Raw genomic sequence first — 27217 nt, 5'->3', positions numbered from 1 at the left:
ACGTGACTATTGTCGTTAATCGGATGAATAGAATATGTTGAGTATCTGGATGATAAGTTGTTAATTTGTCGATTGTTATCACTGAACAGGTGAACGTTATGAGTTGCTGAATACTTGGTTATGCTTTGTGGAATAATTGGTTATTGATATTGATCATGCTATGTTATTATGTTTTCTTGCTGGGCCTCGGCTCACGGGTGCTGCGTGGTGCAGGTAAAGGCAAGGGTAAGATGAATTGACCATGGGTTGGAGAGCTCTGGGGGCGAGGTGTACATTGTCAGCTGCTCGGCTGCCACGGTTGAGGGATTGTACAGGGACGGAAACCTAAAATGTGTATTTTGCCATTAGAGTGGCTTGATTGTTTATAACATTTGGAAATTTTGTAATTATGTCATTTAAACCTTGATTTGGGATTCCGTGTACCAAATATTTATTTTAATGAAAATTATTCATTTATAACCAAAATCTTTTAAACCTATCCTGATCATGTCTTTAGATTCACATTTTTGTTTAATTGACTTGATTAGCAAATCTCGCACTATTTCAAACACACAGCGTAACAGTCTTGGTTATCCAGGGCATTACAGACTCGCTTAACGAGTTAAGCACTATTTTAAACACACAGTATAACAGTTCTGGATTAGTATGACGTTACAATATTGATCCCTTGGTTTGTGATCTAACAACATGTTACGTCAGTCTTTATGGAATTTGTGTGTCGGTAATTTATTTTCAATAATGTTATTTATTTTATTTATTTTCAATAATGATATTTATTTTATCTTTAATTTTTCGTTTTTATTGATATAGGTTTTAACTATTGTTGGGCTTATTAATTATTTGACATTAAATATTGTAAATTACTTGAAAAGTCATTAGTCCTTTTAAATTTTCTTTGTAAGCAGTTAAGGCTTATTTGCAGTAAAAAAACCTTGACCTGTTCTATCTTTGGGACTTAAGTCCTCATGTGTATATGATAATTATGGAGGGTATTAGATCATCTCCAATGGAGTACCAAAAAGTTGGTGCAATCACTACTATAAAATACCCTTTACGGGACACTTTTTTATGACACACATATAAATGCAAGTCCTTAAAAATATTTATGGAGTTTTAGGACACTCATTGAGAGTCCTGAAAAAACACAATTTAGGACTCACAATGAGTGTCCTAAAAAAAATATGCGAGTCCTAAAAAATTATGGGCTAAAAAATGAGTGTTTTACTTAACAATTTTAAGGACTTGCTTTGGGAGTCCTTAATAGTCTTTAAGGACTCGCTTGGCGAGTCCTAAAAACATTTGGGCTGAAAAATTAGGAATGGTGACTTTTAAAGACTCGCTTTGCGAGTCCTAAAAGAGTATTAAGGACTCTCAAAGCAAGTCTAAAGAGCATAAAAATACTCATTGTTTCCAAAATTTTCATATTATTAACTTTTGTATTTATAATAATTTTTATATCAAAAAATAATTATATTATTCTTTAACATATTTATAAAACATGTATTAGTTAAAAAAAGAGTTTTTTATTATTGGAAAAAATATTGTGAAAAAATTAATAAATAGTATAATTTTTAAAATAAACTAAATTATTTAAATATATATTTATAAAAATGATGTATTATAAAAAACTTTTAAAATTAGATTTTTTTTGTTTCTAAATTTTTCATATTATTAAATTTTGTATTTATAATAATTTTTATATGAAAATTTAAATTTATTATTCTTTAACATATTTATAAAATTTGTATTAGTTAAAAAATTGTTCTTTTATTAATTGGAAAAATATTGTAAAAAAATCAATGAATAGTAAAAATAATAAATTATGTAAATATATATTTATAAAAATGATTTCAGACACCCTCTTGTTACGCGCGAAACCGAATAAAAAACCACCAAAAAAATTTCATTTCCCTCTCTATCTTCTTCTTATTCTTCCTCTCTTGAACCCAACGTCAAGCCCGTTCACATCTGGTACGTATATATATTGTTTATATATATATTATGAGTCTCTATATTGGGAATTACAACATGTTTGAAGTTGATGTAATGGTTTGTGTTGTTTCAATTTTCAGGATTCTTGCTAATAGAAAATATGTTGCGCGGTCTAAAGAGTGGAAGATTCGCTATACCAATGAGCTGGAGAGGAAGGTCTAGACCCTTCAAACTGAAGCCACTACCCATTCTGCGCAGGTTGCATTGCTCCAGGTAAGATTATGACCTTGAGTTTTTCTTAGTTATGGAGAATTATGAGGTGTAATCAATTATGAATGTTTGGTGCCAAGTCTATTCTTTCTGCATTCGTAATTTTTTTTTTTGTAATATATATTCTTTATATAAATTACTGTTTACTTTGTGGATGTGTATTCTTTATACTAATTGATGCTTGGGATACTTGTTTACTTGGTAGACACAACATGTGTTTACACCAATCAATCTTTCGGCTGATTTAGAGAGCACCAATGACTGTACCATATGGACATGTTTTATCAAGACAGCTACCAGTTTTCTTTTTTGATTAAGCTAATTATATGGTTGTACCTAACAGCTTAGGTGTGCACTCCAATTGTTTTTTGTATGAATTGTGCAGTTTTTTTGGTCACCATACACCAGAGTTTTTGGTTATTTGATATGTATTTTTATTTTAATTAGAACCTTCATATTAGTGAGCCTTTAAAAGTTATCGGTTCATTGGTTGTTTTGCTAACTAAATTAGAGATTACTGTATTCTTTGTTTAAGATATTGATTATTTTTCTAGGACAGTATTAACCAGTGATCACTGCTTTTTTATACTAACTTTTGTATTGGGGTGTGTCTGCTCACCACCTTAATCACTGTTAGAAGAGTAAACAAAAAACCAAATTTAAAGTGAACCAAGGATACAAAGGTCATAGAACACACATTATTCATACTTGGTATTTTCATGTGATGCAGAGGGATACTACTGGGTTAACTGCTGAGAATAAGGAGCTCAAAATGCGATTACAGGTGTTGACCCTGATTTTGGTCAACTGACACGGAGTCAGAATATGCTTGATGTGAATGAATGCGTTAAAAATAATGTAATAGCGAAAATGATAAGAACACGATATTTTATAGTGGTTCGGCCCCAGGATCTGGTAATAACTTACATCCACTTAGATTGTTATTGATGTGAGAATCAAAGGAGTGATCAAAGAACTAGGGTTCAATGAGTTTCACTAACCTTTGAAGAACAATACAATGTTTCTAGTAGAATTACTCTAGTCTCAAACAATTCGAAAGCCAAAAGTCCTCCTCCTTGAGCTATCTTTCTCTATTTATAGGCTCAAGGGGGATTACATGAGATTGTTACAGATATTCTCTCCTGAATAATCGCATATTCAGGAGATTATGTGAGTTAAATTTGGGATTTACAAAGATCTTTATTGGAACATCATGCTGTATGCGGAACCATCGACCAGACTGGTCGCAGGAAAGATTGGGCCGCCTGCTGCCTATAATGTGCCTTCTGGTCGATGCACTAGCAGAACCCCTCCAGATGTCAGCCACGTGTCCAGGGATCACTTGCCATGTCATCAATGCCAGTTTTTTGGATAACATTAGCCCCCCAAGTTTATTTATTACGAGCAATAAATAAACTTTTAAATGAACGACCCTTCGGTGACCCCGCCATACGTGTTAGAACCCTTCGTATGTTCTTGGAAAAAGCAACCTACTCTTGTCTAATCATGACTTTTCGGTTCCCCAGTAATAATTCGACGGCTATCTTGCTTCCCCATACTTCGAAAAAGGGAATATGATGATTACACCTTTTTAATGCCATAGACAAACTTATATAACATCTCCGAAGTTCTTCTTTTTCTCTTCTTACGCACGCCATTACTCATTTAAGAAACCCTAAAACCAGAGCTTTCGTCTTCTCCCAGAGACCGTTCTTCTGCATTCTCAAGATTCAGCCCGAGAGCTCCTCGATTTCTGAAGACTCTTTATCATTCTCCACGATCTTCTTTCTGGTAAGTCTTCGAATCTTTATGTTTTGTATTTTTGTAATGCATGCTCCTGTATGTTGACTGTTGAGTTCATCTTCTGGGTTGAGATGTTTGTCAATAGGATGTCTTGTGGGTGGAAAAAGTTACGAGTTAGTTTGATAGTTGGGATCGTTCTTTTAGGACGTAAAATCGAAGTAAAAATTCGATTTTTAGGCCAATCGAAAAATAAGTTTTTCCCGCCCTAAGGGGAGTTGAAAAAGCTTTTATGAAAAACTTTTTGCTTTCACCCCATTGATCCATTTCTCAAACTGTTCGTGTGGAAAAATTTAGCTTTTTGTTAGAATGTTGCAGTATAAAAGATTGGCTTGTATACTCGACCAGCGTTATTCTAAAAAGCCTTTAAAAACTATCTATCCTCACCTCCCCATTCTTCTGTTTGCAGACTTTGATGCCAAATTTGTGGGGAGGAGAACGGCCCATCGATGACGATCTTCTCGCCCAGCTGCTCGAAGGTGAAGAACAACTGGCCGACCGAATTCAGGAGATTCCTTTTTCACGATCTTCCTCCAGACCTCGTCCTTCTCCTCCTCAAATGGTACGCTCTAAATCTCTAGGCAAGAAAAGACCTGAATCCGACGATAGTCCAAACCCTCCTGCCCAGCCTGATTCACAGGCCAGGGTTCCTTCGACCAGTGGCCGAGAAAATTCTGCTTCTGACCCCAACATCAAAACTAGAGCCCGCCCTCGCCATCAGAATCTTCCTGATGTCGAGTGGTATTTCTCCCTGACAAGCCTAGTGACTCCTAGGATGCTTGCTAACTATCTTAGGAGGTATCCTCTCACAGCGGTCACTCTCAAAATTCCTGCTGCAGACCAAAGTGCTAACCTCCCTGGTGGTGTATACAATGCTTGGTCTCGGTACCACATAGAGGCGGGGGCTAGCCTCCCTCTACATCCTTTTTATCAGGGGGTGGCCAATTATTTTGATGTCGCCCCCTTCCAGATTACTCCAAATGGATATAGAATGTTGGCAGCACTCTATATCCTGTACAAACTTAAAAAGTGGCCAGAACCTACCCCACATGAGGTCAACTATCTCTTCGACCTCAAGTCCAACCCCCAGCAGTATGGGACAGGCTTCTTCCATCTCTGTCACCAGGAGACCAACCGGACGTTCCTGAGTGGCACCACGTACATATCCAACGTGGGGCAGTACAGCAAGGAGTACTTCCTTACTCCGGACATAACTAACAATAACTTGGCCTTCGCTCGAGGAGGTAAGTGCTGCTTTTACTGGTCGATACTTTTCAATCAGCGATATTTCCTTCATCTTTCTTAAAGTACTCTTTATCTTTCAGGCCCATGGTTACGTCTGACCCCAACACCAGACATGGTGTTGGGTCCAACGCATTGGCCAGGATGACAGACGCAGAAAAAAGCGTCAAGTCCCTGGTTACTGAAGAAAATTTGAGGCTATCTGGCCTCCTGGCTCCTTGCCATGAAATAAGAGGACCTGTGGTTGCTGATGCCACTGCCGAGGGGGTTCCCGAGCAGCAACCTCCTGTGTCTCCTCCACGAAGGAGGCCGACGGGGGTTACAATCAGGGAAGCCACGGGAAATCCTTCTGCAAAAAGGCCTTCTGCTCCCCAAGGCAAGGGGAAACAAAAGGCAAAAGAGCCGGTTGTGGACTTGGGGGAATCCTCCGATGAAAACAGTACAGTAATTTTGCTTTTAAATAGCTTGCCAATTCCCTGTCACTTGTTTGACGGGGAGGGCAACTTTACATATACTCCCAATCTAGGGCCAGACTTCTTCATGCCAGATAATGAGTATGTGACTAATAGAGTCAATAGTATAGCGACCAGTAGTCGTAGCTCGGGTATTAACTTTGTGACCTCTTTTCTGCTTTATCGAGAGTTTTTATCTGCCTTTATCTTATCATTTGCATGTGTTTACTTGTATGCAGATATGGCCACTCCCAACGTTTTTTACTTATATCAGGCTGAGGAGGAATTAGAAGTTCCTTTGGTTCAGCGGAAGTCGTCTAGGAGACACAACGGTGAAACAAGCCAGGGACCTGCCAAGAAGGGTCGAACAGAAGATCCTTCCAAGGACATGCCAACGGGGAAAAATTCTGCTCAGCCTTCGGCTCCTGCTGAAAAGGAAACTTCGCCTGCGACGATGACTCCTCAACCTGCGACTGCCAAGGAACAGACTCAGCGGGACGAAGCCCTCGGGGCTAAACTCTCGAAACGCGCTCTGCGAGCGGCCACCGCCTTGCACACATTGTGAAGTACGACCGTTGCAAGGACATGATGGCAGAGGCAGAGACCATGGGGGTCGACCAGATTCTGAACAGGGCCCTAAATGAAATAGCCAGCGTAAGTGCTTCTTATCTCTTTGGCCTTAGTCTTTTATTCTTTGCAACAGGTTCTAACTTTATCTTCTGTCCTCAGGCTTTGCTGTCTGCAGCTGCTGCTCGTACCCGCGCCCAAGCCACCATCGAACAGGCTCGGGCAAAGGCCATCGAGAGGTACCAGGTGAAAGCAGTCGAGGAACTTTCGGCTGCAGAGGCCAGGCATGCGAAGGAGTTGGAGGCGGTCGTTCAGCAGAGGGATGCTGCAGTGACAAAGCTATCGGAGGCTGAAGCTTCGAAGGCAGCTATAAGGAAGCAGAGGGAGGAGTATCAGGAGTCCAGCCGAGTCCAATATCGAGAATGCAAGAGACTGGGTGAGGAGCTCAAGTCCAAGGACGAGGCCATCGCTACTCTTGAGAGCCAAGTAAAGCAGCTGAAGCTTTCTAATGCCAAAGATCTGGAAAGGTATAAGAACGCGACGCTCCGGTGTTTTTACAACTTCTGGAAAAACAATCAGGGCCCCAACTTTGGCTATCTTTCAGAAGATGTTAGAAATGCTGAGCTAGCCCGTTGTACTGCTCAACTAGCCAAAGAGAAGGCAAGAGCAAGGATCCCTGCTTCCCCAAGCATCGCTGGTGCAGAGGAAGAAGGAGTTGTTGAGGATGCGACCAATCAGAATGTTGATAAGACCCTCCTGCTCCTAATGCCTCTTGAGCTTTTATCATTATTTTTTCTTTCTTTTGATTACACGACCCACGGGTCGTGATGTAAAGACAATATCTTTTTTGAATTTGCTGCATGGGCAGCAAACTTTTCCTTTTATTTGAACAGTTACATCCAAGCAGTGATGCTTGCGGTGTAAAAGATTGCTTTATAATGTTATAATATTTTCATCTACTATAACATATGTCTGTATGACCGAACTTAGCATAGTACTTTGGCTTGATTTAACAAAATATAAATTTTGAAAAATACTCTAAGTACCTTAGCATGCTTTCACTCATTTTGTTCATGTGTTTACATACCTCATGGTACGCTTTGCTATCGATGTACCTTATATGCCCCCCAAGTGATCGAGGAGCTTTAAGTCCTTGGTCACTTGCCTTGACCATGACCTGTTCGAACATTTCTGCTCGGGTGGAAAAATAATACTTGGAATACAGCAAAACAACACACATAATGAACAAATACTTGTAAATATAAATTTACAAAGGTTGGCAAGAATGACTAGCTGCGCACAGTCCCTTATAATCTCGTATTAAAAATGTACTAAACATGTCTTTACGAGTGATTCTAAAATAGAATCTTACATATACGAGCGATTAGCCATACAACATGGCTAACCCTCTTTGCAAAACTTGTAAAAAGTAAAATTTCATACAAGCCAGTCCTTTAAAAAGGACTGTTCACTGATAGTACTTGCGCAGGTGTTCTCCATTCCAATATCGTGGAACGAGATCTCCGTTCAGACGTGCAAGTTTGTAGGTGCCCGGATGAAGGACTTCTTCAATCTGGTAAGGTCCTTCCCAATTAGGTCCGAGTACTCCAGCAGTGGGGTCGCGGGTATTTAAGAAAACTCGTCGTAGCACCAAGTCACCGATGTTGAATTTTCTTTCTTTAACTTTGGAGTTAAAGTACCGGGCGACTTTTTGCTGGTATGCAGCAACTCGGAGTTGGGCCTTCTCCCGTATCTCGTCAATTGAGTCTAGGGACTCCATCAGTAGTTGGCTGTTCTGGTCCTGGTCGTATGTTATGCGTCGATGTGAGGGGGGATCTAACTCGATAGGTAACATAGCCTCATATCCGTAAGCTAGGGAAAATGGGGTGTGACCTGTCGCTGTTCGGTGAGACGTTCTATACGACCAGAGGACTTCAGGTAGCTGCTCTGGCCATGCTCCTTTAGTATCTTCAAGCCTCTTCTTCAGGGTGTCCTTAAGGGTTTTATTCACAGCCTCGACCTGCCCGTTTTCTTGGGGATGCGCAACTGAAGAAAAGCTTTTAATAACTCCGTGCCTTTCACAGAAGTCGGTGAATAAGTCGCTGTCAAATTGGGTTCCATTGTCTGAAACTATCTTTTGGGGCAAACCATAGTGGCAAACAATGTTCTTGATGACAAAGTCAAGAATTTTCTTGGTCGTTATGGTGGCGAGTGGTTCAGCCTCAGCCCATTTAGTGAAGTAATCGACTGCCACGACTGCGTACTTTACTCCGCCTTTTCCCGTTGGTAGGGACCCAATCAAATCTATCCCCCACACCGCAAAAGGCCACGGACTTTGCATCTGTTTCAATTCATTTGGAGCTGCTCGTGGAATCTTGGAGAACCTTTGACATTTATCGCATCTTCGTACAAACTCCATCGAATCCTCATTCATGGTTGGCCAGAAGTAGCCTTGCCTTAGAATTTTCTTTGCCAAACTCTGCCCCCCAGCGTGATCCCCGCAGAAGCTTTCATGCACCTCCTTCATGAGTTCCTTAGCTTTTTCTGGCGTAACGCATCTGAGTAGTGGCATTGAATTCCTTCTTCAGTACATAACACCATCGACCAGTATGTACCTAGCAGCCTGCCTTTGTAGAGTTCTGGCTTTGTTTCTATCTGTTGGTAGCACACCGCTCGTCAGATACTCCAAGTAAGGTGCCATCCATGTATCCTCCATTCGAATCTCCATATTGGTCTCGACCGCTTGTATGCTTGGTTCATTCAGTCTTTCTACTGGCACAATGTTCAAAGTGTCAGCATCCTTCGCGCTCGCGAGTTTGGCTAAGGCGTCTGTGTTTGAATTCTGATCCTGCAGAATTTGTTGGAGGGTGTACTCTATGAACTGTGCTAGTAGGTCTTTTGTTTTATTCAAGTAGGCTACCATTTTTAAGCCTCGCTCTTTATATTCTCCTAGAACTTGATTCACCACCAGCTGTGAATCACTGTAAATATCAAGCGTCTTTATGCTCATGTCTTTTGCCATTCTTAATCCAGCGAGGAGTGCTTCATATTCGGCTTCATTGTTTGACGCGGCAAAGTCGAACCTAATAGCGCAGTGAAATCGATGCCCCTCCAGCGTTATCAATATCACTCCCGCTCCTGCGTGGGATTCGTTGGATGACCCATCCGTGAACAACTTCCACGAAGGAGCTTTCTCTTGAGGCTCAGGCGCACTAGGCTGTTTGCACTGTTCGCTGTCTGGGAGTTCGGTGAACTCTGCAATAAGGTCAGCCAAGACTTATCATTTTACTGCTGCTCACGGTGAATAAGTTATATCGAACTGCCCTAGTTCGACTGCCCATTTTAATAATCGCCCAGCCGCCTCTGGTTTTTGAAGGACTTGCCGAAGGGGCTGGTCAATCAAAACTGTGATAGGGTGGGCTTGGAAGTAAGGGCGCAGCTTCCTAGAGGCCAGGATTAAGCAAAATGCTAACCTCTCGATTGGTGGATATCTCAATTCTGCCCCGATCAGTCTCTTGCTAACATAGTAGACCGCTTTTTGTATGCCTTCTTCTTCTCGCACAAGTACCACGCTAGCAGTAACTTCGGTAATCGCCAGGTAAATAAACAAAGTTTCTCCTTCGATTGGCTTTGATAAGATGGGAGGCTGTGCCATATGAGCTTTCAAGGCTTGAAAAGCTTGCTCGCAGTCTTCTGTCCATTCAAACTTCTTATTTCCCCTGAGCAGATTGAAGAAAGGGACGCACTTGTCTGTTGACTTTGAAATAAATCTGCTTAGGGCTGCGATTCTCCCGGTGAAACTTTGTACATATTTGATCCTTTCAAGAGATTTCATGTCGATCAGGGCTTTTATCTTGTCGGGGTTGGCCTCAAAGCCTCTTGAATTCACAATGAACCCCAAAAACTTCCCTGATCCAACTCCGAAGGAACATTTGAGGGGATTTAACTTCATCTGGTATTTGTTCAATACATCGAAGCACTCTTGTAAATCCTTCACATGTCCTTCTTCTTTCTTAGACTTTACCAGCATGTCGTCCACGTATACCTCCATGTTTACTCTGATCAGCTCCTTAAACATGTGGTTGACTAGCCGTTGGTAAGTCGCACCTGCGTTTTTCAGTCTGAAGGGCATTACTTTGTAACAGTATAAGCCCGTATCGATCCGAAAGCTGGTGTGATCCTCGACAGGGGGATGCATGCTAATCTAGTTGTAACCCGAATATGCATCCATGAACAAGAGGATCTCGTGTCCTGCAGTAGCATCGACCAGCTGGTCGATTCTTGGGAGTGGGAAGCAATCCTTTGGGCAGGCTTTGTCGAGGTCTATAAAATCCATGCAGGTTCGCCATTTTCCGTTAGGCTTGGGAACCAGCACTGGATTGGAGACCCACGATGGATAAAATGCCACCTAGATGAACCCATTCTCCTTTAATCTCTCAACTTCTTCCTTTAAGGCTCGCGATCTATCCTTATCGAGCAGCCTTTTCTTTTGTTGCACGGGTGGAAAATTCTTGTCTATATTCAGGACATGGCTGATAACTGCAGGGTCTATCCCAACCATGTCTTTGTGCGACCAGGCAAAAACCTCCTGGTTCTTCCGCAAAAATTCCACCAGTGCGTGCTTCGTGGTTGGCTCTAGGTTCTTCCCGACCTTTACAACTCTGGTCGGGTCTTTTTTGTCGAGTTGGACCTCTTCCAGGTCCTCGACGGGTCCAACGTTCTCTTCAAAATCCCCAAAGCGAGGATCTATGTCTCTATCCTCACTTTGGGCAACACCCTATTTCGTGACTTCATCACCGGATTGGGCTTGCGTATCAACTGCCATTTGCAACCTATCCGAGGTAGTGCCTTTTGGTGCTCCATACTTTGCCTTTGTGATTGAGGCGTTGTAGCACTCCCTGACTTCCCTCTGGTTCCCCAACATCCATCCTACCCCAGCGTCCGTTGGGAACTTCATGGCCAAGTGCCACATAGAGATGACGGCCCGTAGATCAACTAGTATAGGCCTTCCAATGACGGCATTGTACGCAGAAGGACAATCAACTACTACAAAGGTAGCGAGTAATGTCCTGGTAGCAGGCGCTATACCTGTCGTCACTGGTAGTCTGATCAATCCAGCGGGGGAGAGTCCTTCTCCAGAGAAGCCATATATCGTTTGGTTGCAAGGCTCCAGGTCCTTAACGGACAACTTCATGCGTTCTAGCGAAGACTTATACATGATATTCACCGAACTTCCTGTATCGACCAGCACTCTTTTTACCATCATGTTAGCCATCTGGATATCCATGACCAGTGGATCGGAATGTGGGAACCGGACGTGTTGGGAATCGCCATCAGAGAAGGTTATTTTGCCCTCTTCTGATCGAGCCTTTTTTGTCGCGCGGTCCTCCACAGTCATCATCTCGATGTCCTGGTCATGGCGCAGGGTCCGAGCGTATCGTTCCCTGGCCTTTCTGTTATTTCCCGCAAGGTGCGAGCCTCCACAAATGGTTAAGAGTGTGCCAGTCACGGGGGCAGGCTGTAAGGGTGGCGAGCGTTGGCGCGTGGGCGCCTGCTCGTTACTACCCGGAGATTCTCATTGGGAATTTCCCGAGGCCCGTACGTATCTTCTCAAGTGTCCTTGTCTAATAAGGAACTCGATTTCGTCTTTCAGCTGGTTGCATTCGTTGGTGTCATGTCCGTAGTCGTTATGATAACGACAGAACTTGGTAGTGTCTCTCTTCGAAATATCCTTTCGAATAGGGCCAGGTTTTTTATAAGGCACACTAGAACTTGTGGCCTGATAAACCTCTCCCCGAGACTCAACGAGGGCAGTGTAGTTAGTGAACCGTGGTTCATAACGGTTACCCTTAGCTCGTTTATTGTCGAAGGTGGAAGGCTCATTATGCGGCTGTTTTCCACCAGTCTTGCCATTGCCGCTGCCGTTCCCGTTGCCTTTGCCGTTGTCGTTAGGTTTAGACCCATTGGCGGCTTTGGCGGGCTCGGCTGCTTTCTTATCCTTGCTAGAAGGCTTTCCATCGTCGGCAATGGCATCTTCGAGCTTGATGTAACGATCAGCCCGATCCAAGAATTCCTGGGTAGTTCTAACTCCATCCTTGCGGAGGCTCTTCCACAGGGGGGAGCAACGCCTAACCCCTGCTGTTATGGCCATCATTTTGCCTTCATCCCCCACCATTTTTGCTCCAGCTGCTGCTCGCATAAAACGCTGGATGTAATCCTTCAGTGACTCCCCATCTTGTTGGCGAATCTCAACTAGCTGGTTTGCTTCGATCGGATGCACACGACCTGCATAAAACTGTCCGTAGAACTCCCTTACGAACATTTCCCATGAAACTATGCTTGCGGGAGGGAACTTAAAAAACCACTCCTACGCGGCCTCAGAAAGTGTTGCAGGGAAGATCCTGCACCGAGCGTCTTTAGACACTTTCTGGATGTCCATTTGTATCTCAAACTTATTGACATGAGATACTGGGTCTCCGTACCCGTCAAAGTTTGGAAGTGTAGGCATTTTGAACTTGCTTGGGGTTTCTGCATTAGCTATCCTCTGTACGAAAGGAGTGCCTTTCCTCCTATCGTGGTCGATATAAGATGTCCTTCCCCCGACCAGCTGTTGCACTGCCTGGTTGAGGGCATCTATCTGGGCCTGTACAGCGACAGGAATCGCTGTGGCCTCTGTTGCTGTGGGGACGTTCTCGCCATGCCGCTCGCGGCGATCGTAGAGTACGTCTCTCAAATCCTCGTCTCTTCTACGCTGCTCGCTACCTCCGAGCCGGTTGAAGACATTATTTTGCCTGGGCTGCCCCCTAGCATCCCGTCTATTGGGTTGGTCATCTTGAGGTACCTGGCTCCTGCCTCTACCTCTTTCTTCATTCCTCCGACCAGCATTTCCCTTGCCTGAGTCGACCTCATTGTACCCATGGCCATCTCTGAACCTCGATTGGCTATGGTGGGATCGATTGTTCCCTCGATTCCCATCCTTGGCTGAAACGTCCCGAGCATTAGAGGGTGGCCTGTGCTGGTCGTTGTGTCCCCGTGCATTATTATGCCGTGGGGGACCCCGGACCGCAAAGCCTGACTCTGAGTTCCTCCTGTTACCAGGAGGGTGCTGACCTCTGTTCGGTAGGTTTGGCTCATCACCCCTATGGCGTCTAGGACTGCGAAGCTGATGCTCGGTCCTATTCTGCCTCTGTTGCGAGGGATGGTCACGACCAGCCTAGGATGGAGGCTGTGCCTCAGGGTCCAGCGGGACATCGTCATGGGGCACCTGAGGTTGCTCGGGCCTTTGCGGGCTCGAGGGTTGGATAGGCGGGCTAGGATTAGGACCTCTTTGGGGTGGCCCATTTGTAGGATGTTCAGGCTGCGAGGCAGGTGCAGCCTGATTCCTAGCCAATTGCAAGGCTGCCTCGAGGGCTGCCATGGCTTCGCTCTGGCGACGGTCCATCTCCGCGTGCCTCTCACTTAGCTCTGCGCGCTGCCGTTCAATCTCCTGCTGCTGTTGCGCCGTGATTTTGGCAGCACTTTCTTGGCTGGCTCTCAGATTGGCCAGCTCTTCATGCAACGCCCCCAGAGTACTCTTCAGCGTCGCATCATCCATTTCTTCCTCCTCAAAGTCTAAATGTGGCTCATCCTCAGCCACGCTTGCAGGAGGAGGAGGTGGCGAGTTTGACGGTGCAGCGGCGGCCGCCTGTCCGGTTTTCCTTGCAGTTTTCGCCATTGGTTTTCTCAACGGTGACAACTCAAGTTCTCAATGAAAGCACCAGAATGTTGACCCTGATTTTGGTCAACTGACACGGAGTCAGAATATGCTTGATGTGAATGAATGCGTTGAAAAGAATGTAATAGCGAAAATGATAAGAACACGATATTTTATAGTGGTTCGGCCCTAGGATCTGGTAATAACCTACGTCCACTTAGATTGTTATTGATGTGAGAATCAAAGGAGTGATCAAAGAACTAGGGTTCAATGAGTTTCACTAACCTCTGAAGAACAATACAATGTTTCTAGTAGAATTACTCTAGTCTCAAACAATTCGAAAGCCAAAAGTCCCCCTCCTTGAGCTATCTTTCTCTATTTATAGGCTCAAGGGGGATTACATGAGATTGTTACAGATATTCTCTCCTAAATAATCGGATATTCAGGAGATTATGTGAGTTAAATTCGGGATTTACAAAGATCTTTATTGGAACATCATGTTGTATGCGGAACATTGACCAGACTGGTCGGAGGAAAGACTGGGCCGCCTGCTGCCTATAATGTGCCTTCTGGTCGATGCACTAGCAGAACCCCTCCAAATGTCAGCCACGTGTCCAGGAATCACTTGCCACGTCATCAATACCAGTTTTTTGGATAACAACAGGCTATGGAGCAATAAGCACAACTCAGAGAGGGTACGGTTCTATTACACCAGGGGAAGCATTTGGGAGCCTTGTGAAAATGGAAAATGGATATTTTGTTTTTTGTTTGTTCTAGCTATTAACAATTTCAAGTTAACCAAATTCTCTTCTTTGCTTTTTACTCTTTCAAGGAATGAATCCATGTTGTTATTTTCTTTTTCTCATCCACAGCTCTGAACAAAAAATTGAGGGAAGAAGTTCAGCGCCTCAAGATAGCAATCGGGCAAGTTCCCTCTAACAATGCAATATGTTCAACCGAGGACTCGCTCCCCAATTCGCCTCCCACTTCGCCTCCCACCAGCCCAGCATGCATCACTTTGGTAACCACCAGACATAGCAACAACAGCTTCACATGCCTCAGTCATCCAACAATAACCATAATCACAATAATGGGCAGCCTCAACTTAGCTTCTTGGACTTCAATCAAAGGGTGTAGAATCAATTACTAACCCAAAAAATTGTGTGGCACTATCAACAGGATAGCCCATTTCAGGTAGCTTCTGTACATATACTTAAGTATGTATGTACTCTGCAGGTATGTATAAGTTGTTGTGATGACTGATTTTGCTAAGATCAGTACCTTATATCAGTTCTTTATAGGTATGGATATATCAGCAATCATTATTATTTCTAGGATAGGAATTTACTCATAATGTTGTGGTAAAGCAAAACCCTCTTTGTTGGACCAATTATGGGCAACTGGTTATCATCATTTATAATGTTTACAACAACGAGTACTCTCTTAGAGTAAACGGCACAAATAAGAATCTAGTTTATAGAGGTGGTTTTTATAAAAAGATTGTTATATGTTTGAATTGGATGCATATTAGTGAGCTTAAATACATGATTAGATGATTAGATGTCAATGGAGAAGTAATTACTTACCATTAAACAAAAAGAGAATAATTATTGAGGTTTGTTTGGCTGTTTATTTATTTATCCATAATGAGATAACGTGGAAGTTGGGTTGATGATCAAGGCCCTGTGCTAATCCATAATTATTGTAGAATCTAAGACCAAAATATATGTTTAAAAATTGATTTATTCCCTTCAAACCTTGATAAGTTGAAAGTATCGTGGTCATCATAAGGATGGTTTTTTTTTTATTCTTGATATGAACAAATAATTAAGACAACAAAAAACAAGTGGCATAAATGTGGCTTTGGTATCATTTTAGAATTTAGAATAAAATTCCTATTTTATTAGTTAGTGTTTTAGGCTGGAAATGCGTTTAATGAGAAAAAGTAAATCAATAAAAGCCAAGTATTATATATGTAATATGCATCTAGCTATACATGATATGTTTCTTGAATTTGGTTTGTCTTGTTCATGCAACTTCTAATTGATGGTAACTTATTATTATAATAACATAATTGCCGGTACCTTATAATTTGTTTTTGTTTGCATATTGTAATGTGGTCGTGACAGCTTAAAACAATGGACATGAGTACTTATCTCCAAAAAAACCAGAGCTCTATCTCGCTGTTCTACTAACTCTGCTAAAAAATTGCATATTGCATTTAATTTACTTGATAAAAAATTCTTTTAATTCTTTAATTATTGAATTATTTCTCTTTTAATTATTCATTAGTTTGTTTATGTATTTAGGGTTTAGATAAATTTGAATTCCCTAATTTCAAAATGAAGTCTCTTATTTTCTAATATTGAGTAAGTATATTATTTGAGTTTGCAATGTTACATTAATTTTTTGCTAAATTTTTAAGTTTCTATTACTAAAAATATCATAATCTCATATATATATATATATATATATATATAGTTTGGTATTCATATTTAATATCATAATCTCAACAAATACTTGGTCATGGCCGAAGGTCAAAATCAGTCAAAACTGAAGAAAGATTAAATAAAAAGTTTGGACTTTTTGCTCTTGTATTATTTTCGAACTTGGTCAAGTTTTTGGGCCACATGTAGGTTGAGTAGTAGTAACTATTTTCTCTAGGGTAGGTTATTATATATAAGAATTAGTTACATGTATTATTGTATTGTAATTGAAAAAATGAAGGATAATCCTCAAAGTCACAATCACTTTGGTAAAGCTTTCTTATTTATTCATTTCTTGAGCAGCGCAAAGAAGAGTTGAAGAAAACTTGATTTGAGATATGGTAGGGTACTTGTTGGACATGTGATTGAAATATATGGAACATTAGTTATATTTATTATCACTCTAGCTACAACATATATAACATATAGATCGTTGGTGGTGATTCTTCTACATGCACATAAATATTATAAAGATTGTAGGTATAAATATATGTATATATATATATATATTAGTTTTCTATCAAAAGTGTAATCTATCTTTGCATTTTGAAAATAGTATAAACTAAGTTATGATGTAGTTTTCTATGTATTTTAGGTGGACAATAGATTTATATCAACTTTCAATTTGAAAAACAAAATGTATATAAACTTTTAATATTACCATTCATACTTTGGTTATATTTTATTTTCTCCTCTTTGCATTATTATTTAATTATTTAATTCAGATTTGACTCACTTTCATTATATATTATAACATTGTAGATGTGTGTATGTGCTGAGAAAGACTTCAAAGAAACTTTTTTTTGCAACTATTTGCAAGAGGTATGCCTCTAGCTTTTATTTTAATACTATGCAAATGTTAGAGGAGTTTGAATATCTTAAATATTCATTCATAGTGAAGTAGGTTCTGAGATTGTTACTGCGTGCTGCGGTGATAACGGAATGTTGAGAACTTGTGTGTTTTAGTGAAGTATGATCTGAGAAATTTGTGTGATGTGGAGATAAGAAAGAAAACTTGTGTGTTGTTTGAATTGATATTAGCAAATGGTTGGTTGATAGTATGGGGAAAATGTTGTTCGATTTTATGTAGACTTGTCTATGATTATCCTATAATTGAATTGTGCTTGATTGGTTTGATTATAACATATACTTGTATGAATGCACTTATTGCGTGTTGGCATACACATATAGCATAACCTTTTGAGCTCTCTCTCTCCCTCTTACACTCACGGTAACTCACCTCTCTCCCATGGTATCTCTCTCTGTTGTTATATGTAAATATGATATATATATTGTTGTTGAAAGTGATATAGTTGATAGCATAAAAATCCGATTTCTTCTTTTTTTGTTATGCTCAAACAATCCTTTTGTTGTTGTTTCTCCAATCTCTTGTGAAACATTATACTATATTTATTTGTATATGAATACACAACTCATACTTTATTTTATGTATATTAATCTCTGTCCAAATAGTTTGATTTTGAAATTCAAAGTTGCTGCTATTTTTTTATTATGCATTCAAGTTGTTTGATAAAAGGCCAAAAGAATATGCTTTTGTTGACTGTCAACACTATATATTATTTGGTGAACAACTTAGAGAACTAATCAATCTTCCTCTCTTCGCATGTAAATGTGTTTTTGGTGGATTGAGTTTGTTTCTTCTTATTAGTAATTATAAGTTCCATTTCGTGAAATAGGTGTAATTGCGTGGAGGATTTTGATTAAGTTATATGTTAAAATTGATCGTATTTACAATGTGAAAAATTATTTCATAAAATGTCCCTAGCTAAGAGATATTGTGTTGTGGGATATCATGATTGAGACCTCATTTCACTACCTATACAGGTACTACTAAAGTGTCTTAATAAAGACTCACATTCATAACCTCCTTTTGTTTTTTAGTAGTATAATAAAATGTAATATATAATTGCTTTGCTAGTTGTTTAATGTTTGCTGCTCTAGATTATATAGTAGTAGCAAGACTAGGATATATTCAAGTAGATTATGTACATATGTGTAAGTATTAAAAATTGTGTAGCTAATGAATTAGTAGGTATCTTGATCACTACTGAGACTGACCATAGTATAACTGCTTAGTTCGTATATATAGATCGACTTGTCGTTTTATTTATTTCCAAATGAATTTTTTCCTTCTATTAATGGGAATTTACTCATTTGGTACCCTATGTTTTTGCAAAGTATCATTTTGGTACCCTCTCTTTTCAATAATACTCATATGGTACCATGTATTTTAAAATTATATATATTTAATACCCCAGACTCGGATTTAATAGATAAAATTTTGTCAATATGATCAAACTGTCATCAAACATATGTAATTAAGTAATTGAATTTAAATTTGGAACTTACATAATTGACAGCAGTTTGATTAAATTGGTAAAATTTTATTAATTAAATTTGAGTTTAGGGTACCAAATATGAACGATTTTAAAATACAGGGTACCATATGAGCATTATTGAAAACAGAAGGTACCAAAATGATACTTTGCAAAAACACAAGGTACCAAATGGTTACCTACCCTCTATTAATTAAGAAAACAGTGATGACAGAGCAATTGAGAGAACTCTTAGTAGCATTATATTGAATAAGTTTTATTTGAGAATGTATGTTAGAAATCTTATTATTTGCTTGATGTTGCAAAGAACTTAAATGTATACAATTTCATTGGTAGATGTGATTTTTATAATATGATTTAGTGGCCTATTTAACAACCTTTCTAGCATGTGGATTTTCGTTGACTGCTTCATCACATTTTTTCCTTTGTTTTTTCCTATAATCTTAACATTTGACCGTCTAATTAATAATTAAGTTGATTATAGAATTTTAAATAACATGACTTGGGGTAATAACATGGTATGGAACATACATCTAACTTTTTTATTTTTTATAATGTTAATAATAATATTTAGGTTAATACTTTGATTGGTCTTAAAGCATTGGATCGGTAGCTAATTGCAAGAGGTATGTTGTATTTGATTTTTTTTTTTAATTTTCAATATTTTATAATTTTGAATGATAATTGATCTTTTGGACGTGCTTATTTTCTAAAGGTATATTTTTTTTATAAATACAATATTCTAATATTAATTATCAGCTTGCAATGGATTGATTGTTTCTAAGCAAACTTTTGAAAAGTTTGATGAACCTAATAATTAAAGAACTTTTATATAATGTGCAGATCTATATTAAGATGCATTTCTTTAGCGCAATACTAGAAAACATTGGTAGTTGAAGTTTTTAAAATCAAAAATATATTTCACTAACTTTGTATACATTATTTCTTGTTTAATATTTGGTGATGATGGAATTTGACTGTAATATAAACTATCATGTAATGTGATTTTGTAAGCCAAGTAGACTAAATATTGAAATTTTAATTTTTGAGTAATTAATAAGAAATTATTTTGTTGTATTTTCTTTTGAAAATTTTAGAAATCTAACATATATAATACATTTTGGACTCTCAAAGGGATATTTTTAAAAAAAAATCAAAATGAAAATTGTACCTGCATTTTAAAAAAAAAAAAAAAACACTTTTAAGTGTATGCAAAGCGAGTCCTAAAATCTTAATTTAAAGACACTCAACGGGTGCAAGTCCTAAAAAATTACTTAAAGGCACTCAACCCAATTTTTTAGGACTCGCCTCAACGAGAGTTTTTATGACTCTCAATGCGAGTCCTAAAAGATCTCAGTTTTTAAGGCTCTCAAATAGAGGACTCGCGCCCCGCGATTCCTAAAAAAAAATTTAAGACTCGCAATGCTAGTCCTAAAAAGTATTTTTTGTAGTAGTGAATGCTATATTTAGCACATCTTACAAAAATATATGACTCTAATGATATTCCAAAAAGTGTGCTAAATTTGACACATTAATAAATACTACATTTTTATTTACCATATTTCCACTAATTATTATAATTTAGTAGTTGACAATTAATGACCAACCATATATCATTTTTTTTATTTTTTAATGACAAATTTATTGGAGTACATAATTTGGATTAATAAAAAATAATATGTAGCATCTCAGAAATTTACTTAGCTAGATAGTAGTAGCTTGTGCTGTAGTATTTTAGTTTTCGTGGTTATTGGTTCAATCTGGGAATTAGTTGGAAACTCATTGAGATAGTTATGGATTTTCTAAGTCGAGACTATACTTTAGAAATATTAATTTTATCATAAGGTTTCATGAATATAGCTGGTCCTAGAAATATTATTTATTATAACCTAAGGTTTAGATAGAATAATTAAGAATGTGACATTTGTCACATGTATGTTTATTAAGGATTTTAGATGAATAAATTAATAAAGGATAAACCTAGGAAGTCCCTTCCCTCAGCTGTTAGGATCTTGTATTACTCAGTCAAAGTTGTTTAAACAAACTTCAAGTGTGCTGAAAGTGTGCACAAACGTATTTAATATATCAGTGTAAGCCGATATATCGCAGCTATAGGGGCCGATATATCGCCTTTGTAGATATGGAAAACACGTCGACTTTGCACGAACGAAACCACGGAGTCTTGAGAATATGGGGGAGGCGATATATCGCCTATAGGGGGCGATATATCGGCTCCAAAAGCATATTTTGAAAGTCTGTGGAATCCGAGCTAGAAACAACTCTCAACAACTTGGACTTGCTCTTGAATGATTTTGACCGAGTTTTGGGCATCTGTTGAGCAGAAAATTCAATTTTTATTCAATTATTTATTCATTTTAAAAGGAGCTAGTTTCTCTCCTTGAACTTTATAAATAATACTCTTCACACAGCCATTTGTATCATCATTGAAGCACTTCTCAGAGCCTCCAAGCTGCTAATTTTGTTCTAGAGAGAAACACTAGGGTTTTGGGGTTAAAAGCTTTCAAATCTTAGCTTTTCTAAACACTTGGGAAGTAAGCTAGAGTGTGATTTTGGTATTGAGGTGTAGATCGAAGTTCTAAGCTATCTAAGGTACTTTTATCCTCGGGTTTAGTTCATTATAGTTCCTCTTATTCTTTTCATTTTCTTCCAAATCCTAACTTGTTATAATGGCTTTTGGTTAGGTGTTTGATTTTCTTGAAACTTAAGGTTTTCGGTAAGTTATTATCTTGATTGTTTAGATCTTCTCTTCATCTTCTTTTCTTTAGGAAACTTATGATTTTTACTGTTTGGTTTTAGGAGTTTCTAGTCCCGCACTTATCTCCAATACCCCAGTTTTCGAAGGAAAATAAGTTAGATTTTATGTGTTATGATTGTGTTTATATGATATGTGTGTGTATGTATGTATGTATGTTGTTTTTATGTTTGTAGTCACTTGGGAAATATGGTTGCTTAGATAGCAAATAAGCAAATCCCGAGATTTTTATCTTTATCGTAGACTATAGTTGTGTTTAAACCTACCAGTAAATAGTAGCAAAAGAACCTAGATGGTTTCTATCACATACTACGGTATTGAGTTAATGACCATTAATTAATGTTTTATGTTTTATACTTTTACGACTTATGTTTTATGTTATGCCTTAGTAGTTTTTCTTTACTGGGCATTAGGCTCATTCCTTTTTATTTAGATGGTGCAGGTAAATGAACATGGAAGGTGGGACGGATTTTAGGTGGCTTTTGCATGTGTATTGGGAGAGGACTGAAGGAATAGACCGATAGAATCGATCGAGGATGATGTTTATGATTCAAGTCTTTTTATTTATGTATTTATGATTTCTCCATTTAGTATTTGAACACTTAATTAAATGTTTGTTTTTCTTTATGATTTTATGTAATAACAACGGAATCCCGTATTTTAGATTTTCTATAATAAAGTTCTATTATTTAATGTATGTATTCGAAAATAACAGTTATATCTTAGTAGTTTAATGGTCCGAGATCTTTAAGTTAGTCGGGCCATTACATAATAAAAATTATTTTTTGTATATTCTCAATAAGTATTAAATTAATTATTGAATTTTTATGTTAATTTGTTTCTTGTGTATTAGAGCATAATTGCAAATATTGTACCAAATATTGCATTAATTCATTTTTTGTGCTAAATTTAGTACAAAATTTACATCTTGCATTGGAGATGTTCTTTCAAGGAAAAAATTCAAATTATTATAACAATCTTTTTATTTTCTCTTTTTACATAAAATTTTAGTTGTGAAACGTTTTCTTTTCTGCATCTATTTTCCTTTTCTATATAAATATTTTCACTAAAATCTTATATTCTTCCCACCCAAATATATAGTTATTTATAATAAATTCATTCTTTTTACGATATACAGAAGTATCTTCATCCCTGTTTTCTTCTTCTTATACATATACAAATATAATTTTGATATCCTTATCTAGTTTGGTAAAAATAAAATCATTAGTCGAGCTTAAAGAATTATGTCAAGCTTTAGAATTGATATTTTGATGATTAATTAGAATAAATAATGTGTTGATCCATATTGATATATATATATATGATTGGATTTTATTTTAAAGTTTGGACTTCACATGTAAGAAAATTTAGACTTGTTAAGATTATTCTTTCTTGGAGTTGCTAAACGTGGATGCAAGTGTTTGTGGAACGGAGATGGGCTGTAGCTTTGGAGTTGTTGTTCGTGACAGTTAGGGTGAGCTTCTTCCTGCAAGTAATGGGCACTTGAATCTAAAAGCTACTACCTTAGCCGCTGAACTTCTTGCTATCAAAGAGGGCCTGCTGCTGTGGAACAAAGATACAACAATTTTGTATAAAAAGTTTATTTAGATGCATAAAAATCATAATATATGTGGAATAGACTATGTAAGATTGTCACAAAATAAAGAGGATCATTAGAGTATACCTTGAGCCATTGATTTTGATAATCTCGATCTAATAGATTTAGATCTGCAAAAGGAAAAGAAAAGATTATTAGTGAGGGTTAAGGACTTCCAAACTCTCACTAGCTCTTTAGATGGAGAATGAGAATGAGCGTTGAGCTTGGGGACAAGAAACTTATATTTATATAGGTGAGACATTCCATCAATGTTTCTGCCATAATTGATGTCAGAATAGTTGACAATCAATAAGATACGAAATATTGGGTAAATCAATATTGAGTAACTTAATTTAATACTAACCAAATTGAGAATATTTGTCAATTAATCTCAATATTGACTTTAATTATAATTAATTAGAATTATTGTTTTTGGTAACTCTAATTAATTTAATAATATTCTAACATTCTCCCACTTGGTTTGCATTTAACCTAAACTACCACTTAAGCCCAATGATTATTCTTGTTAGGTAAAAAAACACATAAATCATAGCGATAGATGCTCTTTAATGACGAGTATTATCTTCCATGTATTACAATATACTTATTACTTAACAATATACTTTATGTGGTGATGCAACTTAATGAATAAACCCCATGTTTATTCAGGTCTAATGAAGATAAATTTTCTCAAATGAAAATAAGGTACACATGAATGTGAGAAAATATCTAAATAAGAGTTTCATTAATAACTTTTAATGAAAAATTACAAAAGGGATACAGGAATCACATATATTCACTTTATGATCCTTGAATTTATGTAATGGCATGCCTTCAGTCAAGGGATCTAGGATCATTCAATTTAATGCTTAATGACCACTTTAATTTTCTTTAACACACTCTCCTTCAATGCTAAATAATTAATGTCGATATGCTAGCTTTGACTTCAATTATTGTTGTTTCACGCCATAAATACTGCAGCTGAATTTGTCACAAGGTTTTATTTATGGCTTAGAAATATATCTACAACTCTAAGACCTGAAACTCTATAATTATACACTATATGATGTATCCTCAAAACAATAACTTCTAAAGTGGAAGTAGCAATGAGGGCTTTCCGTGATACAACTCTACCAGTAAATACAAAACATAATCAAAGGTTGAATTATGTGAATCAATATAACCAGAGAGGTCTGAATCTGAGTAGTTAACTATTTCCAGATTGTTAGTTCGTCTCAATATATGCACATAATCATTGGTATCATAAAGGTACCTCATCACTTTCTATGTAGCTCTTAGGTGGTCTAAACTTGAGTTATTTTGATATCATCCCATCATTCCGACAGTAAATGCAATGTCAGGTTTTGTGCAAACATCAAGCTTCCGACAGCAGAAGCGTAAGGAATGTTCTTAATTTCTTCCCTTTCCAGATCATTATCCAAAAACTGGCTCAAATTTAATTTATCACCCTTAACAATAGAAGCAACACTTGGTGAACAATCTTTCATCTGAAATCTCTCTAAAACTTTGTTGATGTAGGCTTCTTGAGATAGACCTAAAATACCTTGATGTCTATCTTGGTAGATCTTAATGCCAATGAAATATGATGCATCACCCATATCCTTCATCTCAAAGTTCTTTGAGAGAAACTATTTCACCTCATGGAGAAAACCCCTATCATTGGTTGCAAGAAGAATATCGTCCACATATAAAACAAGAAAAAAAAAAATTACTCCCACCAATCTTATGGTATATACATTGATCCATGACATTCTCTTCAAATCCAAAGGAAGAGATGACGTCATGGAATTATAAATACCATTGGCAGGACACTTGTTTTAGTCCATAGATCAACTTCTTAAGCTTGCATACCAAGTGTTCACCATCACTAGAGGATAATCCTTTTGGTTGTTTCATATATACCTTGTCCTCTAGGTCACCACTTAGGAAAGTAGTTTTCACATCCATTTTTTGTAGCTCTAAATCGAAATGAGCAACTAATTCGTGAACAATTTGCTCCATTGGAGAGGAACGGCTTACAGGCTAGCTTTGCCACCGTCATTGTCTGGAGTTCATGACATATTCCATGTTTCTATGCTTCGGAAGTATGTCTCAGATACAACGCATGTGTTGAAGTATGAAGACTTTGAATTGAGATAGATTTGTCCTATGAGGAGCAACCGGTTCAGATCTTAGACAGGAAAGACAAGGTTCTACGGAACAAGACGATTCCTCTAGTTAAAACATTATGGAGGAATGGCAGAGTTGAGGAAACGACCTGGGAGCTTGAGTCAACAATGCGGGATCAGTATCCCGAGTTATTCAAGTAAATTTCGAGGACGAAATTCTCAGTAGGAGGGGATAGTTGTAATGACCCAAAATCACTAATAAGGCTTAAGGGCCTTAATTAGCGTGTCAGAAGGCAATAATTGGTTTATGTGTGATTTAAATGATTAAATGCATGATTATGTGATATGCATGATTATATGATTATATGGATATGTGAAATGCATGTTTACGAGTATTAATATGCATGTGGGCCCTGTTTAGCTTATTAGGGCATATTTGTAATTTTGGCCCGTTAAGGGCATAAATGTGATTATTTGTGGTAAACTGTTGAGACCACATTATTATGTGGATATATTTGCAGCATATGGCTCGAGACGATCCTAGTGAGCGGTTTGGCAGAATAGTCACGGCAGGGATTTATACCCGGCTCGGGGGAGCCTAGGGGTATTTTTGGGAATTTAGGAAATATATTGGAGATTATTAGACATTGGGTAAATAATTGGTGATTAATTGGAAGATGGGATTTAAGTGGTAAATATTAGGAACACTTGAGGAATTAGTGGGAATTGGGAACAAATTACTAATATACCCCTAGATTAAGTTAAAGGTTAGTTTTATTTTGGGAGGGCAAAATTGTCATTTCCTAAGACTAAAGATATACTCTGCCTTTTGTTAGAACAAAGGAGAAGAATTCAGAATGATCTAAGGAAGGAAAGAAAGAAAAAGGTCTCAGCTCACCTTCTCTCTCTCCCTCTCACGATTGTTCCTTCTCTCACCCTCCCTTGTGGATTTTGAAGCTGAGAATTCAAGAGGATTCTAGGCTAGGCTTTGGGGCTTTGATCCTTGGAGTAATTGAAGGAGGTCAGCTGGAATTTAGCTCCCAAGTTGAGGTAAGGTATAAGGTTTTTGAGTTTGCTAAGTTTAGTTGAGGGTGATTTCTGAGTTTGGATTTTGGATGGAAGTTTAAGAACTTAAGCTTGGGAATTGGAGGAATTAAAGCTTGGAAGGGCACTGAGGGCAACCTAGGGTCGGATTCATCCATCTGAGGTAACAATTTCTGGCCTTAACTGTCTGGGGTTTCTGTGTTTGATGAAGTTGTTAGCGAAGTTTTGGTGTTATTTGGGTGTTTTGGGTTCAATTTTGAGTTTGGTTGATGATTGGAGTGGATTTTTGGAGCTTTGGCTTAATGAGAAAAACCCAGGATTTTGCATGTCTAGTGCTAGCGCTGTAGCGCTAGGTTGGGAGCGCTACAGCACTAGGCTGCGTTTCTCGGGGGCTTAGGTTTCTGACTATAGCGTTGTAGCGCTACCCTGCCTCCAGAACCTGATTTTTGGGTACTTATTTAGTTGTTTTTCAAGGGCTCAGGGGTCGATTCCACCACCCCGTTTGGTGGAATTGGACTCCCCGAGAGCTTTGGATTGGCCCCGAAGTTGGTTTACGGAATTGAATTATAATGAGGGTTCTATTTACGATTTGTGACTAGGTTTATGCTAGGGCTTGGAACGAGATCGTGCTCACGGGTCGTTCGTAGTAACTAAGCACTTTGAATTAAAGGTAAGAAAAGTTGCACCCGTTTATGTGGCTATGTTGGGACTAAGGGTTCCCTATACTTGTATACAATGTTGTATGATTGTGTTATGCCATGTGAGCATGAAATAAACGCCCTAAGAGTGCCAAAATTGTTATTTGTGCACAAGACGTGGCTCGACCATTGGTAGGTGAGGTTAACTATATAATCACTGAGCTCGGCCTAAGTGAG

General features: G+C 38.2%; 1 long non-coding RNA gene across 1 annotated transcript; it reads left to right on the top strand.

The window, feature by feature from the left end:
- The first annotated feature begins 2092 nt into the window (after positions 1 to 2092).
- Positions 2093 to 14937, top strand: LOC133816468 (uncharacterized). Its single transcript, XR_009885266.1, has 3 exons — positions 2093 to 2205; positions 2933 to 2986; positions 14621 to 14937. It is a non-coding gene; the product is annotated as an uncharacterized LOC133816468 (long non-coding RNA).
- Positions 14938 to 27217: the final 12280 nt, after the last annotated feature.

The sequence above is a fragment of the Humulus lupulus genome, chromosome 2 (assembly GCF_963169125.1).
Source record: "Humulus lupulus chromosome 2, drHumLupu1.1, whole genome shotgun sequence".
Classification (NCBI taxonomy): domain Eukaryota; kingdom Viridiplantae; phylum Streptophyta; class Magnoliopsida; order Rosales; family Cannabaceae; genus Humulus; species Humulus lupulus.
This window is presented reverse-complemented; position numbering and strand designations above follow the sequence as displayed.